The sequence below is a fragment of the Pteropus vampyrus genome, unplaced genomic scaffold (assembly GCF_000151845.1).
Source record: "Pteropus vampyrus isolate Shadow unplaced genomic scaffold, Pvam_2.0 Scaffold58, whole genome shotgun sequence".
In the NCBI taxonomy this organism is placed as follows: Eukaryota; Metazoa; Chordata; class Mammalia; order Chiroptera; family Pteropodidae; genus Pteropus; species Pteropus vampyrus.
In genome coordinates, this window is record NW_011888839.1 from 5,100,137 (window position 1) to 5,119,428 (window position 19,292).

At 31.5% G+C, this 19,292-nt stretch overlaps 1 protein-coding gene and 1 pseudogene across 3 annotated transcripts in view; one reads left to right on the forward strand and one right to left on the reverse strand.

The window, feature by feature from the left end:
- Positions 1-19,292, reverse strand: part of GRIK2 (glutamate ionotropic receptor kainate type subunit 2) — a 580,378-nt gene that overhangs the window by 379,537 nt on the left and 181,549 nt on the right. The gene's annotated exons all lie outside the window — the stretch shown is intronic.
- LOC111740120 lies at positions 16,216-16,334 on the forward strand (annotated as a pseudogene).

Consider the following 19,292-nt stretch of genomic DNA (forward strand, 5'->3'; position numbering starts at 1 on the left):
TGAAAACACGACCTTTCCTTTAGTCATCTTCTACCAGCTATGTCTCAGTCCAGTTTCCTCATTCTTGTCCCAGCCTTTTCTCTTTTTGACATCATCTCTCTCTCTCTTCAGTAATGAATGACCTAACTAAGACCTTTGCCTCCAGCAGAATCTCTTCCTTGTTGTTATTCTGGTGAATGGAATGAAAGGGGAAGCACCTGATACCTGACACTCTCCAACCCCTGTCCTTGGGAAACTAGTACTTTATAAAAAGAGAGCATTTATCTTTCTCTCTTTCAAATTTCACACCATGTACTCTCAGTACAGTCATTCACAAATTAAATTCCCTTGAATAAGCCATTTGCACAGCTTGCAATTCATATCTCATCAAAAGTCTTTGACACATGAAAGTCAGATGAGTATACTATAAGCAAACTACCTATTATAAATTAGTAGAAGTCATAATATGATAACAATTCTAAATATAATGTATTAAGACTCAAGAAAATACCATAGTAATCAGATGAATTTATATTCAGGAAGAATTGAAAAATTTTGTTATTTTACACCATATTAGTTTGTAATATTTCTCTTATTCTTTCAGCTAAATTGATGATATAGTTACCAGAGTAATCAACTTGTGAAATAGTACTCTGAATATATTTAAAATCATTGGTGACTTAGCTAAGCAACAAGGATAATAAATAAGTATTTCTATGCCTAGTGGATGTCATGAACCAAATTAGAAGTCTTGTACATGTGGAGAATAGTGGTATGAGCATGGACAATGGAGCCAAACTGAGTTTACATTCTGTCTCTGCCGTTTGTCATTGTGCACATTTGGGCAGTTGCTTAAATCTTATTTCAATGTCATCTTCTCTAAAAAAAAATGATGATAATGGAAGCTATTGCATACAGTTATAAAAATTAAATGTTATCTCATCATGAAACACTTGCAACAGTGGCGGCCATAGGGTAAGCCCTCAATAAGTGTTTAAGAGTTCACTGCCTCTTCAAACAATTTCAAGTAGTATTCTTTTACAGGAAGGAATCCTTTGGTCAAAAGTCATATACGGCTATAAAGTGATAGAGCCAGCATTGGAATCTGTTGGTGCCTGACTTCAAAGTTCTTGCTTATTCCACTACAAAGTAGTAGTTTTCTTCAATATTTCATTCAGGCAAAAATACTGAGATTCCTAAAATTTTAGATATGATGACCTTAATAATAAGACGTAAGTATAAATGTAAGATCATATATAAACAGGAAAATAATTGAGCAATTGAAAAGTCATTCTTAAAATTAATTGGAAGTAAAAAAATCAATTCTAGAAATCCAAACCTGAAGTTGTTTCTTAATGGCAAAATAAAATGAAAAACTGAACTTTCTACTTCCCTATAGTTTCTATGCAGTATAAATACAAAATAAGGATAAAAGATAGTTAATATATAATGATAGTAAGTTAAAATTTTCCTATACTTTACTTGTCTTCAAAATAAATAATTCAAATTCAACTTTAAGTTTACATATTTGTCACTGGTTCGAATATTTAAAGAAATTTTTGTAATTGCTTAGGAAACCCAAATTCTACCTTAATTAAATAACATGAATAATTAATCTCTATTGATCTAAAGTCAGAATTTAAAAATTTTGTCTATAAAAATAAAAATATCCAGATAATGCAAGCTTTCCATGCATGACACCTCCCAATCTTATTAACTCAAGAAAAAAGAGATCACTACCCCTGATGTATGCAGGATAGGTATGTGCAGAGAGGGTAAAAAAAATCTATTAAGAATTACTTCCTGGGGTGGCTCCATAGTGTAGTGGTTAGCACGTCTGCTTTACATGGAGAAGGTCCTGGGTTCGTGCCCCAGGTGGAGCCATGGACCATATCAGGGTGCACCGGGGCGCACCTCCTCCCCGCCCAAGGTGTGCCAGCCCGGGGCGCTTGTGGGAGGAGACACTTGGCCTCAGAGATCCAGTTCTTAAGGGGAGACAGCAACATCCATTAGGTCACTGGTAGAAGGGAGAGGGGGGAATTAAAGAGGGCAAAAAAATAAAGAAAGAAAGAATTACTTTCCAAAAAAAGTTAGGTGGGTGCCTCGAACTTATAGGAAAAAAAACGAAATATTTTGTTATTCTATTTAAAAATCTGTAAGGTTTTTAATAATATTAACATATTAATTTTAATCAAAGAATAAAAGTACTATAATCAATTAGATATTATAAAGACTCTTAATAGAGCTCACTATTTATTCTTGACTTAAAAATGACTTTTAGAAAATAAATAATAAAGAATAATACTTGATTAAGATAAATCACATATTAATAGTAAACATGTTTAAGAGTAAAATAGAAAAGAAGTCCCATTAAATTCAGGAAAAAGATAAGAATGTCTATAATAGTCACTCTTCTTTAATATTATTCTGTAGATTTAATAAATGCAATTAGAAATTAAAATTATTTATTTAAATATATATAAATAGATTCACTTTTATTTAATCGCATATAGAAAAGAGACAACTATCTTTTGCCAACGGTGTTCGACCATAACAATAAAAATAATAAAATTGAGAGAATATATCACAAACACACTTCTACTAGAACAAATGCTAAATAAATGAGTTTTTTAGGCAGAAAAAAATGATCCCAGAGGCAACCATTGCATTACTAAATGTATAAAGTATAAAAGAAAGGGTAAATATGTGGGTAAATATCAATAATTTTTCGCTACAAGAGCATGAATAGTAACATCTTATAAAGTTTATAATGTATGTAGAATTAAAGTGCATAGTAGCAATAATGCAAAAGTCAAGAAATATATAAACTGAATTAAAGGATGTGAGTATTCTAGCAATATTTGGAGAAAAGTAAAGGTAATAATTATTTTGGACTATAATAATTTAAGAATATATATTAATGTCTAGAGTAAACAGTAAACTAATATTAAAGTAGTACTGGATCAAAATTTAATAGAGAAAAAGTGACTAAATATTTTTGTACAAAAAGTTAAGAAAAGATAAGTAAAAGAACAGAAACAGAAAAAAACACTCAAAATACACTAAGATGTTACAAGTGGTAGGTATAAAACAATACATCAGTAATTACATTAATGATATATAGAATAAATTCATATTTTATTATTTATTGAACAGGCTAAAAAGGCTCAAAACTCTAAGCTACTTACAAGAGAAATAGTAAGAAATAAGAAAGTAGGGCAAAGATCTGTCCTAAAACCACACTAACCAAACAAAAGCTAGTGAAGCTATTCTAATATTAGATAAAGTAGACTTGAAGACAATAAAAAAATAGAGATAAAGAATACGATTCATAATGAGAAAGGGGACAATACATCAGGATGATATCATAATTCAGAATCTATATATACTCAGGGAAGAAGATGTTAGACATTGACAAACTAGGAGAAATAGATCACAGTGGGAAATTAACACATCACTCTCGGTACAGGTAGAACAAGCAGACAAAAATATCGGTTAAGATTAAGAAAACCTAAATTACACATTTAATATATTTACATAGATGAAACACGGAACCTCAAAATGACAAAATAACTTTTTTTTTCAATTATATATTTACCAAAATTGATCATAAGATGGGCCATACCAAACTTCAACACATTTAAAAGTATTAAAATTATTCAGAGTATGTTATCCGAACACAGTGATATTAAGCTAGAATTCAATAACAAAAAGATAACTTGAAATGTCTCAAATTGAAAAATTAAATAATACATGCCTAATTAATCCATGGGTCAAGGAAAAAATTCGGATGAGAATTATAAAACTTTGGGAACTGGATAAAACTAAAATTTTGGCATTGAAATCTTGTAGGCTGCAGCTAAGCCATGCTTAGAAGAAATGTAAAATACTGAAAATCGATGATCTAAGATTCCATCTCAAATGTCTAGAAAAAGACAGAAAAGCAAATCTAAAGAAATTAAAAGAATAAAATAGACTATAGCAGAAATAGAGGACAGAAATTATATTTCATAGAAACAGAAAAATAAAGCTAAAGCTTGGTTATTTGAAAGATTATTAAAATAGATGAAACTTTAGCAAATCTAATCAAGAATAAGAAAACAGTGGGGGGAGGTGGTGGCAGGGAGGGTACATGACATACTTCTGGGGTGTTGAAGATATTCTGTTTCTTAATTTAGGGGCTTGGATATATACTACGAGAGCTTTATTCCATGGTTTATGCACTTTGGCATACATAGATCATAGATCATCTTTTAATAAAAGTTTATTTATTTGTTTGTCTATTTCTTTTTTAGTTTTGGCATCTTTATTCAATAAATACACCTTCCAGTTTCTGGAATGCAATCTATTTTTTTAACTATTGTTAAATTTATTGGGGTGACAGTTAATAAAATGATACAGGTTTCCGGTATGTAATTCAATAATACATCATATGTATATTGCATTGTCTGTTCACCACCCAAAGTTAAATTTCCTTCACCATATTGAAGCAATTGCATAAAAGTGCTAAGGCCTTTATAAGTTTGATAACACAAGCAGAAAAAGTACTGAATAATACTGCTCTTGAAAAAATCTAATTAAACACATAAACATGATTAAAGGGAGACAAACAAGAAAATATATGAAAGTATATTAACTAAATATGAACAAAAAAGATGATATCTTTAATATATAAATAATATTTACAAATAAAAATATAATCACTTCAATGGAAAATTTGGTAAAGAACATGAAAAGATAATTTATATGTAATATGTGCAAATAACCAATGGACATATGAAAATGTTCAAAGATAGAGAAAAAAGATTAAAAAATTGAGATTGAATTTCTACAGATCAAATTTGTTGTGGTGTGAGAAAAAGTACAATTAAAAAGAAAAATAAATTGATACAAACTTTCTTAAAAACCTTTTTGAAAATCTACCAACCTTTTAAAATATCATATACTTGATTCCACTGACTATTTATAAGACATAACCTTAATTAAAGAAAATGTAGTGGTTTTGTTACAAGGTGTTCACTGTGTTCATAGGAACAATATAATTAGAAAAGCTCTAAATATCCATGGTAGGGGATTGTTTATATAAAGTATGGCATATATAATTAATAAAATACTGTGCATCTAGCCATTTTTAAATTACTCTATAGAAGGTATTTGATGACAAAAATACTGATAAGTAATTACAATAAGCACTTATGCAAAACAAAATATTGTATGGCTCACTCTAGATGACAGGCATTTGATTAATTTCAATTTCCTCTTATTTGCTTGCTTATATGTTTTAAATAGTTAATAATGAACCAGTGTTAATCTTACATTTTTTTAAACAAATGAACAAGATGTTTTAAAATAAAGCTAGAATATTAAAGAGTAGCTGAAAAATGGTGAGTAGCTAGAGGAGAACAGGAAAACTCAGGGTGTTTATACATTTGTTCATGATGAAAAAAGTCAAAATATTTGTATACTGGAGAAAGAAACAACGGGAAGAGAAAAGTAAGAGGTAGGAAAAGCAGGGGATAACTGATGAAGCCAGGTGGCTTGAGAGCAAGAGATCAAATTCAAAACATGGAAAGGAGACAAGCCTTGGGGAAGAGGACACCTTGTTCCTTTAAGCAAGAGGCAATTATCTGTAATCTACTGATATGAAGATTGGCAGGAAATTGAGAGGATACACATTTTCTTTTCTTTATGAGGTAGAAAATAAGGATAAATAAATATGGTTCTCTGAGAAAGAAATCAGCTATTTTTATTGTAAAAGTATATCTTTGGTTTTAAAAATTGCTAACAAAAAATTACTAATAAAAACTACCTGTTCATAAACCTACAAAAGGGAAACTGTTTATATGATTTTGAACAGGGCTTTTCTCTTTAAAGAGCTTGAGAAATAATAGTCGTGTTGTGCTATTTATCTCCTATAAAATATATTTACTTCTAAACTTATTCTTTTTATTGTAAAATGCTAGAAATGTATGTAACATTTCATAAGTATGTGGTACATGAAGAGGATTTGCACCCTAAGGAGTTCACAAATCAAGTTTGATTGGTAAAATACATCCCAGAGTAATAAAAAACATAGAACTATATGATCCCAAAGCAGATCTTAGAATCTATAATTATATGCTTCCCCAAGACTAGACCAAGATTTATCCAATTTTACAATTTCATGAATCTAGTGACCACTTTCTTGTTACTACCAAATTCCCTATTCTCTATAGGATACAAGCAAAATTCCATAACTTTCTTGTACTTAACTTTGGCTTTTTGAAATTAAAAAGATTATCTAAGATAAGTATTCTTAGTTTATTTTAGTTTGGTTAACTTGCTTATATTTTTAATTCAAGAAGAGGTGGTTACATCTTATATAATTTTTATATCATACAATAAAATACCTGCAGTTCTTTCTCCAAGCTCATAGTAAAAGTTAATAGTTCACATCAGTCTCTAATAGGCTTGCTAAAGGAAGGAGAGAAACACAAGAGAAGAGCCTTTTCATCTAAAGCCTAGTTGCTTATTTTGTTTTATAAGTATAGAAGAACAAATGGCAAGGAATCCCTCGTTTACACAGAACTCCCAACACTGAACCTTTCTATATCACAGTCTCTGACTCACAAAAGAACATTACTCAAGACTTGAAATAAAAGATTTATTTTAGTCAACTGCTGAAGCCTATCCAAATCTGTTCTCTTTTAAATCAATTTTAACTACTACTGAGAATTGTATGACTCAAATCTGTGATGGATGTGCCAACCAACGTCACATCTAACTTTTGAGGTCCTACCTTAAAGTCAGTACAATCAGTGTTTTATGGACACTTAATTTAATAAATGAATTGATGTTATGAATAATACATCATCTGTTATTCTCTCAGAAGATATGCTGTTTTTTCCAATTAACTTATAATAACCTTATTTTCTATCTAAACAAATACAGATGTTCTCCTCATTTTAATTTTGTACAAGTCCTCATCTAAAAGATAAAATTATCATGCTTATTTATAAATGTCAAAGGCCATTTTAAGAATGTCCTGGATAGTAAATGATATCAGGGTATTATTTATTTCTTTTTCCTCCTTAGGCAAAATAAATAATAGAGTGATTATGTAAGAAAATATCTTTGTTCTTAGGACATCTATGATGAAATGTTTAGGGGTGAAGTGCCATAAAAACAAACATAGAAAAATGATAATAATTTTTAATCAAGGTGGTGAGTATCATTTGCATTCTTCTTTATATTGTAAAATATTATAATAAAAGTTCAGGGGGGAGACAGGAAGAACTAAAACCCCTTTATGGAATCATTTTGTTATTACTGCATGATTTTAACAGATGTCTTAAAAAGACCATTAAAATAATCTGTAAGTATTTATAAAAATGCTTACTTTGTACTAAAATTGTACTATTATTACAAATATAAAGGATAGAGGAGTCTAAGAATTAACACAATCAAAAAATCATCTGGTCTACCCATCCTTTTGATACTCAGATTGCTTCTACTACCACATGTGAAAATCCAGAAATGGCAAATTTGTAATCTGAAGTAGTTTCTTATTTCTCTAAGAGACCTGTAAAACAAAGTTTTCCCACATAGTAATCCATCATCTGCTTCCCTGAAGCTTCTAACCATGTGTTCTGATTAGAATAAATTTAACTCCAACTTTTATATAGTCATCATGCAGAATTTGAAAACAGATCCCATCTTCCACTTGTATTTTCTTTTATTCAGGTTAAAACTTTCCACTCTTTTAATTTTTTTGGCATATGACTATTCTGATTCTTTCATTTTTCTAGTTATTTTTTTCTCTGAAAATACTCCAGTATAACCACAGTTCAATGTGGGTCCATTTTTTAATCATATTTCAAGTGGATCCAAGCAAAGCAAATCATAATGGAGCTGACAATTCCCTAAATTAATGTAGTATACATAATATAAACAGTAGATTTATTTTTAAGAATACAACGTCATACTCCTGGTTTCTCTTGAGCTTATTGTTGAAAAAAACTTTATGTTTCTGAAGTTCTATTTTTTAATATTCTTTACATGTGGCCTTTACTAATATCATCTAATTATAGTTGATCTAATTTTCTATTTAAGACTATTTGGATTTTGATCCTATCATCATCTCCTTATTAATTCATTCAACATCTAATGTATCAAGATAAGTTAGTAATACTACAAAGATATATGAAATGCTTTTTTTTTTTTTTGTCTTTTGGTCATATTCAGTTTTGTTTCTATGTCCAAGTCAGAGACAAAAATAATGAGTAAGAGGGAGTTAAAGACAAAGCCTCAGATCATAATCCCATGGATATCCCCACTGGAGGCTCTTTCTGTTGTTAAACTAGCTAATGATCTTAATTATTGTAGCTAATAGCTCATAGGTCTACATCATTTCTACAGGAATATCACTGTAAACCTTTTCACATGCTTGACTAAGTTTAGATACACTGTAATAATGCATCTCCACTGAATTTTTCATAGATACCTGGCCCCATTATGGCTTTCCTCAGTAGTTTCTCCACACTGCAACCAAAGTAATATTTCTAAAATGCAACTTTTGATCCTGTCATTTAATTTCTTAAAATCTTTCAACAATTGCCTAATTTTAAGCTTAATACTATTTACAGAGTTCTGCATAATCTATCTTCTGTCTCACTTTCCTGGTTCCTTCCTTACCACTCTCACTTCCCCAGTGCTACAGCCATGTTATTCCACGTACCTTTCTCTGAATGAACCAAACTTAAATGCTTCCAATCCTTCCAAATGATGTTCCTCTGCCCAGGAACCTAGTCCCAACCTACACATATACACAGATACGTACACATACATAAACGCACACATATACATACGTAGAGACACTCACACATCAACACATACATTTGCAACTTTTTCTCTTAATGCATTCAGTCTTTGCCACATTCATCTTCTCTGGAAAGATATTTCTCACTGGTCACAATCCCCATCTGACTAAATCGTGTCTCTGCTTTACATTCCTTAAGTCCCAGATCACTTTCAAACATTCTAATTCTACTCCTGTCTTCTGACTTTTAAGAAAATTAAGTCAATATGAAATGTGTTTAAACTTGAGCTCACTCTGAAGGATGAAAGTTTCTGACACTCGACATTTATTGAGACTATACTCTATGTCAGGCATTCTGATAAATGTTTTACAAACATTAATAAAAAATCAAGAAATATACTTAAATCACATACTCTGTCTTCAATATTTCCCATTATTATAATATTTTATATTTTAATTCTGAACATAATTCTAATATTTAAGTTGTCCATAATGAGTCCAAGAATTGCTTTCCTCCTCTAGGTTCCATAGTTAAACAAGATAGTTTAATTCGTAAGCCAAATAACTTGCTTTGCTGGGTCTATTGTGTTCTGCTTCAGTAAGACCTTGGAGCAAGTCCAGCATCCAGGTCAGTTACATAGTAAGTGATGGACACTGGATTAGGACACAGGAAACTTCAATCCAGACCCCATCTTTTAGTCACTATGCTGTACTACTTCCTGCCGGGTAATACTGCTGCACTTTTTCTTCAACTTCTGTTTCCTTTCACAGCACATTTCCTTCTTCTGAAAGGTAAATTACTAATACTTTCAATTTCTTAAAAATGGATTCTTTGAGTATATGTCCATATGAACTATGTCTATAACATTCTAAAATTGACTTTATATGAAGTTGGTACATGCCAGCCTAGTTACCTGTGTGTGCAAGTAGAAACACACATGCAATCATGGACCTTAATGACTGACACACCATGGAAGAATGAATAAGTAGGTCACATGTACCAAAAAGGCAATTGTGTGGAAAGCACATAAGATATGAATTTTTTAAGGTTAGGAGCAGTAACCTATCTCTACTTCACACTAAGAAATATGCAATGCTCTTCACACTTTTGATTCCCTTGAGCCATGAAGCAGCAGGTATTTCTAATTTAATAAAAGGGCTGCTTCCAGTATTTTGAGGCCTATTTCTAGAATTGGAAATGTTCTTTATCATAATGTTACTAAGTTAACTTCGTTTGAGTATGTAAATTAGCACTTTTATCAATATTCAAGTAAACTAAAAACTGTACAAATATATAATCAATGAAAATATTATCTGTGGAATGTCCTGGAATTCTTTTCATAGTTTTAGCACTCTTTGCAGTTCTTTAACTATAGATGGCATGAAAGCTACTCTTGCATATCTCCTCCATTTACCATATTCAACTCAAACTTGCACTATTTGGAAAAAAAAAAAAAAAAAAGCTATGATTACAGTCCAGAATTAAGAATATGAGTAGAAGGTGGTTTAGAAACTGAAATCAAGTTGCAGAATATAATGTCATAGTACCATTGCACAAAGATTGGTTGTGCTCAGGCGTGTAAATGTGCTTTGTTATTTTAAAAATAAATAAGCTTTTAACTCTACCAACCTCCTACTGTTCCCAACATATTTTTAGCTAGTGAATGGAAAATAGGTGTTGATATTTCTTCCTACAAATGGACTCTTAAAATTATAGAGAAGATCATGGAGTTACACATTCGAATAATATTAATTTTAAAGTAGACACACTACATACTGTGAGGAAAATTGGGAAATGGCTACTTAAATGTTAGCAATTTAAGACCTAGAAGAAATGCAGACTGATTGGGAAGGCAGATGCTTGAATAATTTCAAGATATAAATAGAACAGATCAAACTGAGATAACAGAAAAGGCAGCACATGAATAATCACCATATAAACAATATAAATAACATCAACTATTTGAGGGCCAAGAGTACACACTTTAATTATATTGATTTTTAAGAAATAGGTCAGCTAAATAAAAAGGCAAAAGTGATTGAACGAGCAAGGCCTTTCATTATCCAGACTTCCGTTTTGTCTTCTGCAAAATGAAGGAACTGGGTGAAAGGAACATACTAGAGATTCAGCAAATTTTCATGATTCTAAGATTGCTTAAGAACTGCACAATAAATTGAGGAGTATCATGATTCCGTCAGAATTTAATATATGGTTAAATGCCAATCTCTCACAAATACTGCACATAATATATTTTTTGCAAAAAATATTGATTTTAGAAACCGTGTATCAAAATATTAATGAGTCAAATAAATAAAAATATAGATGAAAATACATTTTGAGTTTTCAAAGAGCATTTAGATGTTATGAGGCTAACATAGAGGTATTAAAATAAACTTCCTTGAGTTTGAATCCAGAACTAGTCATTTAAAAGATAGCTAGCAAATTAATATTTTAAAAAATCAGAAATCAATTTAATAGTAATTCTGCAATCCAGAAAGCAACCTGCATATCTAACTTGATATTACATACAAAATAATTTGCATTATTTACATGGACTATAACTTCAAGAAAGTCCTTTCATTCCCCCTTACATATTTATTTTGCCGAAAGAAATTATTGCAGAAAATTGTTTGTCAAAGAAAATGTATACAAAAGCAACATCTGAAGAAAACTTAAGCAACCAGCTAGTTAATCCAGACAAAATAAGGGAGAAAAATATACTGATCTGATACTGTTAAACAAAGCAAAATGTCACTGACTAAAATGTTTACACTGACACTCTGTAGACAAGCTTAAAAGAGTACATGTGTCTTATGGCCAGACAAAGTGACCTCGCTGTAGATTATGGAAGTTTGTGTGCTCAAAATGGAGACTGAATCAACACACACACACACACACACACATACACACACACACACACACACATGAAAAATTTTCATGTAAACTAGTACAACCCCTAAACACCTCTTCATTAAAACAGGCACTACTTTTAAACATCTCCTGAGAAGTGAACTATGTATCTATAATCGGGAAAATATTTTTATTATTATTTATGCCTACAGCACCTGGTCTTCCTAGGTGGTCTCCCATCCAAGTACTAACCAGACCCAATCCTGCTTTGCTTCCAAGATCAGATTTTTTTTTTAAATGCTTCTAAAATTTATTAGTTAGTAAGAATAACTGGCCTGTAAACATGCACGTATTTACTCCATGTTGAATCTCCAACTCTTAGCTGAAAGTCTGTCACACAGTAGGTGCTTAATAAATATTCTTGAACTAATATACTTTTATTAACCTGCAGCATCAAGGAATAATCTTTGAGCAAGTAATTCTGCAGAACAAATTTTATCAGTAGAAAAGGCAAACTACCTAGATATTGAAGAATTAAACAAATTATACTAGAAATTATACATGTTCAAAGATGTTCATAGCAGTATCATCTTTAATGATGAAATAAACTAAAAACAATGTAAATGTATACCACCTGGGGGTTGGTTCTATATAGAATTGTAAACCACAAAGGGAACAGTGTACAATCATTAAAGTGCTTGAGAAGATGTACATTTCTTGTCATAGAATAATATTCAGGATATATTCCTAATGAAATAGCAGGTCAAAAATAGATCAGCATGTTTTTAAGAGGTAATATTATATATTGATTAAAAATAAGAAATCTGAAGTCAAATCTGGGCTCATAGTCCAGTTTAACATTTACACTGAGTGACCTTAGACAAATTATTTCTTTAAACTTCAATTGTCCTGTTGAAAAAAGAAAAAAGTATTTTACCGGTGGTACCAAGTACCAACTTCATAGGTTTGTTGTGAAGATTATATGAGAGAATAAATTAAAATTCTGAGAACAGGCCTAGCTCAATAAAACTTACTATTTTAGCTTATTTATATTTATACATTTACCTAGTTACATAAATATAAAATAAATATGCATACATAGAAACCTGTCTGAAAGGATATACACAAAATATTAATGGAAGACCACTATGAATAAGATTATAGATAATTACTACTTTCTGGACCTCTTGAAATAAAAATAATTTTTATATATCTGAGGTATCTTTATAGAAAGAAAACAATTTTTGATGATGGAGTAATTTGAGATAGAAGATTATACAACTTTAAATTCTTAGCATTGGACAGAACCCAAGCAAAAGGGAAACTGCTTCTAATTATAGGGAAATATCCAAATATAGATTCAGGAAATTTAGCCCATCACTATAGAAATGAAACACTGTATCTTTAAAAAACAATGACCTCGAAAGTTGAACAGAAAAATGTCATGATTTTAGAAAGGTGATTCAGATCAGGTAGAGATAATGCCACTTTTACATCTACTACCTCCCCCAGAACGACACGTTCCAGTATTTTTTGATTATGTGAGTAACTTAGTCAAAATTTTCTACCAAGCCTTAGATGTGCTAAGTAATTCAAAATTAAAATTACTGTTGTTTAAATTAAAAACCAGTAGGGAGTTGAATGGAAAAAAATAAAACATATCTTAAAATCCATGTAAAACAAATACATAAAAAATAACTTTAAAATAATGTTTAAAATGTCTTCTGCTTGCAGCCAAGCTGATGATGGGGAAGGCAGTTAATTCCCCTGAGACTGGCTCTCCAGATGCAGTGAAGAGGGTTTGCAAGGAATCAGAAGAATTGCCAGAGGTTCTTATGCAAGGTGAGCTTATTATCTGCCCCAGTGTCTAGGGTCTTCTTTGACTAATTATTCATTTTGGGAGAAGAATTAAGAGAGTACTATTCATGTTATCAACTATTACCCCATTGCTCTTGGCTCCTTAGCCCAAAATTTGCCAAGGACATATGGAAGTGCTCCTGATTACATACTGCGGAACCTTTGCCAAGATGTCTTAAGGTTATCCTGACATTACTGGTTACGTTAAGCTGGCACTTTCCTGCAGGCTCTAGAATGCTTAAACTGCTATACAAATTGCTGCAAAGGTTAATCTAATTGATTCCAAGAAAGACAAATAACTGCCTAGCCAAGTAGTACCCATGTGAGAACAATAAAAAGCAAGCTCCCTTTCTACCTCTGGCAAGTTAAAGAATGACAGGTTCTAGTAACATTTTCACACATTCTCATTTGCATAAAGCCACAGATCAGAAGAGTGACTTTTAGTACTTTACAATTCAAAAATCAACTCTCATTCACTGTTTTGTTTATCATAACAGATGTTCTGATCAGCATTCCCAGGTCACCAGTACAGTGTACATGTTTATATAATTACAAGAGAAAAGAGGTTAAAACATTGTGCCTCATCCAATACTGTCAACATGAACCTCTACCACAATTCACACGGGAGAACAGCAAGAGAGTAAATGCAAGCACTATAAATATACATAAGACATGGTATAAACTGTTTCCCAGCCCAACCTCCAAAAATGGATTCCTCCCAGTAGACATATAAGAGCCAATATATATCCCTAACTGCCTTGGCGTGACCTAGTTGAAGGCAACCTAGAGGCAGAGGTGGAATTTTCACTGTTTGCAGGATGCTATGAATATGCATTTAGATTTTATCAGAGGACAACAAATATCCCATAGTCCTAACTTGATTAAAACTGCCATTTGTTTTTCTTCTCTCATACCTGTTTGTGACACAGAAAATGTGGCACACAGTAGGCTCAGAAGAGAGGTTTATGGACAGATTCACTGAATGAAGATACTAAGAAAATAGTACACATGTAAACAAAGATATTCTTCTTCTAAAGCAGGAAAAGTCTTTCTTGGGCTGTATGTTCACTGCCCGAATCTAAAATCACCTGAGTTTTCTCTGACATGTTATTTAAATTTTATATATTTAACTGAATATAAATATATGATGCTTAATCACACTATACATGCTTATGTGAATTTACGGGAAAAATTAAAAAGCATCACAGTTATGGAGAGAGCCACACAGGGTGGTGGTTTAGAGTCTGAGTTTCTAGTCCTGGCTTGGCTGTTAACTAACTCTGAATCTTAAGCAAGTCAGTTAAGTGTTCTGGGCCTCAGTCTACCTCACTGTGAACTGAAGAGCTTGAAGGACTCAAGTGATGTCAAGACTCATGCTGTTCTTTCTCATCTGCTTAACACCAGTGCCCAGCACAGTCCTTACCACATAGGAGATTCTCAGTGAATATCCTTGTAAATGAATGTGTGAATTATTTAAAGAATCATGAATAAAGACACTCACAAGACCCTTGTCAATCTAAACTGTCCATGACATAATTTAGATAATTTGCATGACGAACAAAAGCTTTAAAATTAAATCCTGGCTCTGAAGTGAATGTGTGTTTTCTGAAATGGCTAATGGAATCTAGGAAGTATTATTACAGCATCATAACCTAAATTCTCTATCAGTCCAGTCTGAATTATGTACCTGTCCGGAGAAAGTAAAGTTAATATAATGACTTAGCTGGGTCATCCAATGAGAGTCCAGTAATACAGGAAAAGTTGGAAACCTCATCCATGATCAAATTTCTATTGGTGGTGACTTAATTAACTATTGCCCTTGTATAGAGCAGCAGAAAAATCATAATGGTGGATTTCTGTCATCCTACTGCCTTTCCTGTTCATACCACATCCACTAGAAAGTTATCTTATCCAAGAATAGCAAGCAAACTCTACTTTCTAGAAACAGGTTAGGGATTTGAAATAATCCAAACATTATATTTCTATTCTATGAAATTATCATGCTAATGAGTTACTCTCTACAATATCATTTTCTCTGGCTTTTATGTAAGCTTGGAATAAAAGGTTAGAAAGAAATAACATTGATTTCAGCCTATACCAAGAAAATCACAGAAGGTACCTAGTCAGCCTGTAGTGAAAGGATATCTAAGTATCTATGCATTAAAAAGTAAAAAAAATGAGTTAAAAGTGTTTTTTTTTAATCATCTCTAATTTTTAGCAGTTTAAAGAATAAGTATTTAAGCTTTGATTGTTTTGCTTTTTTTCTTTTAGATATTGTCTCTATTATAAATAGCTATTGGAAGGAAAATGAAGGAAAGGAGGAAAGAAGGAAAGCAAGGAGGACGTAAGAGAGGAAAGAGAAAGCGATAGGCATACAAGAACTAATGACTCCAAAGCACTTGGAATTAAAATAGCATTTACATAAGCACGCATGATTCACTATAGGGAGAAGTATTAATATTTCTTAATTTTTCAGGCGAAAAATCCGAGTCTTAGAGAAACTCTAAGTAACTTGTTCAAGATCTAGAGTGACTTGTTCAAGATCACACAGTGAGGAGGTGATAGAGTAAGGACTCAAACTCATGCCTTCTCTATATTAACATAGGACCTTTCTATTGTATTTAGGCCACAACATATGCATTTTGACGAGAGATAGTAAAAAAAAAAAAATAGAGATTTATTCAAAAATGAAAATGGTAACAATTTATCTCTCATAAAATGTATCCAACCAGTCTATGGCCATGATATCCAGAACAAGCCCGATCCTGCCTGATCTCAGAAGCTAAGCAGGGTTAGGCCTGGTTAGTACTTAGGTGGGAGACCACCTAGGAAGATCAGGTGCTATAGGTGTAAAAAATAAAAAAATAAGGGATTGTAAACTGACAAGGTCCTTGCAATCTGTGAGGTCAACCAACGGTTGCCTTGCCTAAAAAAAAAAAAAAAAAATGACTTCAGTCAAAAGGGAGGGATTATTTCAATCAGCAGTTATGTAAGATTCCAAAAATCATTGACAATTGCTAGCCCCATTTCACTACATTGCTCTTATTATTTCTCCAAATTTGTAGGCCTTCTTTAAATTTCAAGTTTCATGCCATTCACTATTGTGAGGACTTCGTACATTTAATTATTCCTAATAAAGAAAGCTATTCAATATTATTTTTAATGTTATACATAAAGAAACTCTAAAATATTATATTTTGCTTAGTAAAGAGTAGAAAAAAATGTTCATCATCAGCTAGGTCATTACATATTTAAATAAATTATTGGCTTTTTAAACTATCATTATGTGGATAATTAACCATCTTCTTGTCTTCTAACAGTCCTTCAAATAGCATAGTTTATCCTCCTTGGTTCTCAAACTTCCCTTTGGTCATTAATTAAAATGAATAAAATGATTGTAACAAAATTTAAAAACGTCTGTTCTTAAAGGCAATATTTACTTCTGCTAAACTCAAAGCTGTGCCATTTATCACTTAAACATACATTGTCTTTCCTTGTTCTTTATTTTTGTCATAGTTCTATGTATATTGAACTAGGCTCCCAAGAAACTCCATAGCTCCAAAAAGACAAATGAAAAATGCCTGAAAAAAATTTTAATTGATTTATTGGTACCTGCCCATATCATTTACTGGCTATATCCATATATATGCACCTGTTGTTATATTAGAATTTCACATTACATATTACATTAAGTTTTTACTTTAAAATATTTACATTGTAATTTTATGAATAGGGAGATTTTAGGCCAAGTTTCAAATGGTAACAAATAACCTTTTAATGAAAAGCAAGGAATTCAATCTGCTTTTTAATTTTCTTGGGATAATTTGTAACTAACCTTTTCTCCCCCTAAGAAAGATAAATCTTTTAAAAAATTCAAATTCCAATTTATTACATTCCTACTCTATATTTTTCAGGACTCTTTGTTATAGACAAACATATACTTTACATAAGCATTATAGAAGTAATTATTATACTTAATATGACATAGTATCCCCTCACAACTAAAATCTACTTTGAATAGAAACTACAGTTGTAAAACTGCATAAAATGCATGCACGCAGTTCTTTTTTCTTATTCTTAGCAATTATAAAAGTAATTATGAACAAGATTGTTGGTCAGATGTGTGAAATCCCTGGTTGTTAAAGCCTCAGCTCATAGCCTCTACTTTAATGAAATATGTCATACAATGCATAGTTCTCTAATAGCATTTAACCTATAAATTGTGCTTCTGACCCTTTCATCACTCAAACAGAGAATACAAAGAATAGAATTCATTATAAATTCATGGAGCTTCTAAAACATGAAGAGATACTGGTTATAATTCATTCGTGAGTTATTTTCAGTTTATGAAGGAAGGTCTTGCCAAAAGAGAGTAAAAGCAAAGCACATTAAATCATAAAATTATATGCTGACTTTGTTGTGTGTGGTCTGTTTCTCCACAAATAGTTCCAATCTCACTCTACCCTAAAATAAAACAACTCTTCTTCCTTATCCCATGAACTTCAGTATGGCAACCAAAAATTTTGATTACCAAAACTGTGGTCATGCTAGTCTTCTTTCCCTCAATGATTTACAAGACCCTGTTTTATCTACAAGTTCATAACTCTTCAGACCTCTAATAAAATATTCACTTGCTTCTAAGGTAGCTGTGATTGAGCAACTTAAATCAAATACTTACTCTATACTCTTTGGCTTGATGGGAACACATTAGAATTTGTGAAATCCTGCTCTATTCAGTTGACAATGATGATGAATACATTGAGTATTTGCTCTCTTAGGTCTATGTTAAATCTATTATTTTTAAGTAAATGATGTTTTTTGAGATCAGGGATTGTGTTATTGATTTGAATTATGCTAGCCAAAGGAATTTAATATATTGACATAATACTTTAGACATATATTATGCAAATGAAAGCAACAGTCGTATGTATTCAGTAAGAAGTAGTTTAAGCACTTTGTATAAGAAATACAAAGATGGCAATCTCATTCTGAAAGATAATTTTCTTTGATCAGGGTTTAAACCAGTGTGATGTAAATCACTTACCAATTCAAATAAGTGATAAATCCGCATTACTGTTGATCATTCAGGTTGGAAAAGTATGAAAACAGAATTGTTCTTTCTATACTGACTCAAGGTAAAAATACTAATTTCCTATTTTATTCTAGAGTTTTGTAACATCAACAAGAAAGAGTAAAAGAACAGCAGATTCAGAGTTGCTTGGCTCCAATCCCTACATTGAGATATAAGACCTTCTGCAAGTCATCTAACTAATGGGCACAAAGTCTACATCGTTAAAATGTAGGAAGATTCACATTATCTAGGGTAACTTCTCCTTGACCCTCTGAGAATCAGTATAATTCAATTTTTTAATGAAATAAATAAGTTCTGCTTAAGAAGTAGTAATTGGTGGCTTAAACCATTGTTAGAAGAGTTGAAACAAGAATCCTTATTCTATTCAGTTGTCACTAAAATCCTATAAACTAAATCAACATACAAAAATCCATAGCGTTCCTATATACTAACAGTAAACTTTCAGAAAAGAAGTGAAAAACAAACAAACAAACAAACAATTTCTTTTACAACTGCAACAAAAAGAATAAAATATCTAGGAGTAAAACTAACAATACAATGGATTTTTGTACATTGATTTGTATCCTAAAACTTTACTATATTTGTTTATTGTTTCTATAATAGTTTTTTTGTGTGTGGAGTCTTTAGGGTTTTCTGAATAATCATGTCATCTGCAAAAAGTGACAATTTGACCTCTTCATTACCAATCTGGATGCCTTTTATTTCTTTTGCTCTGG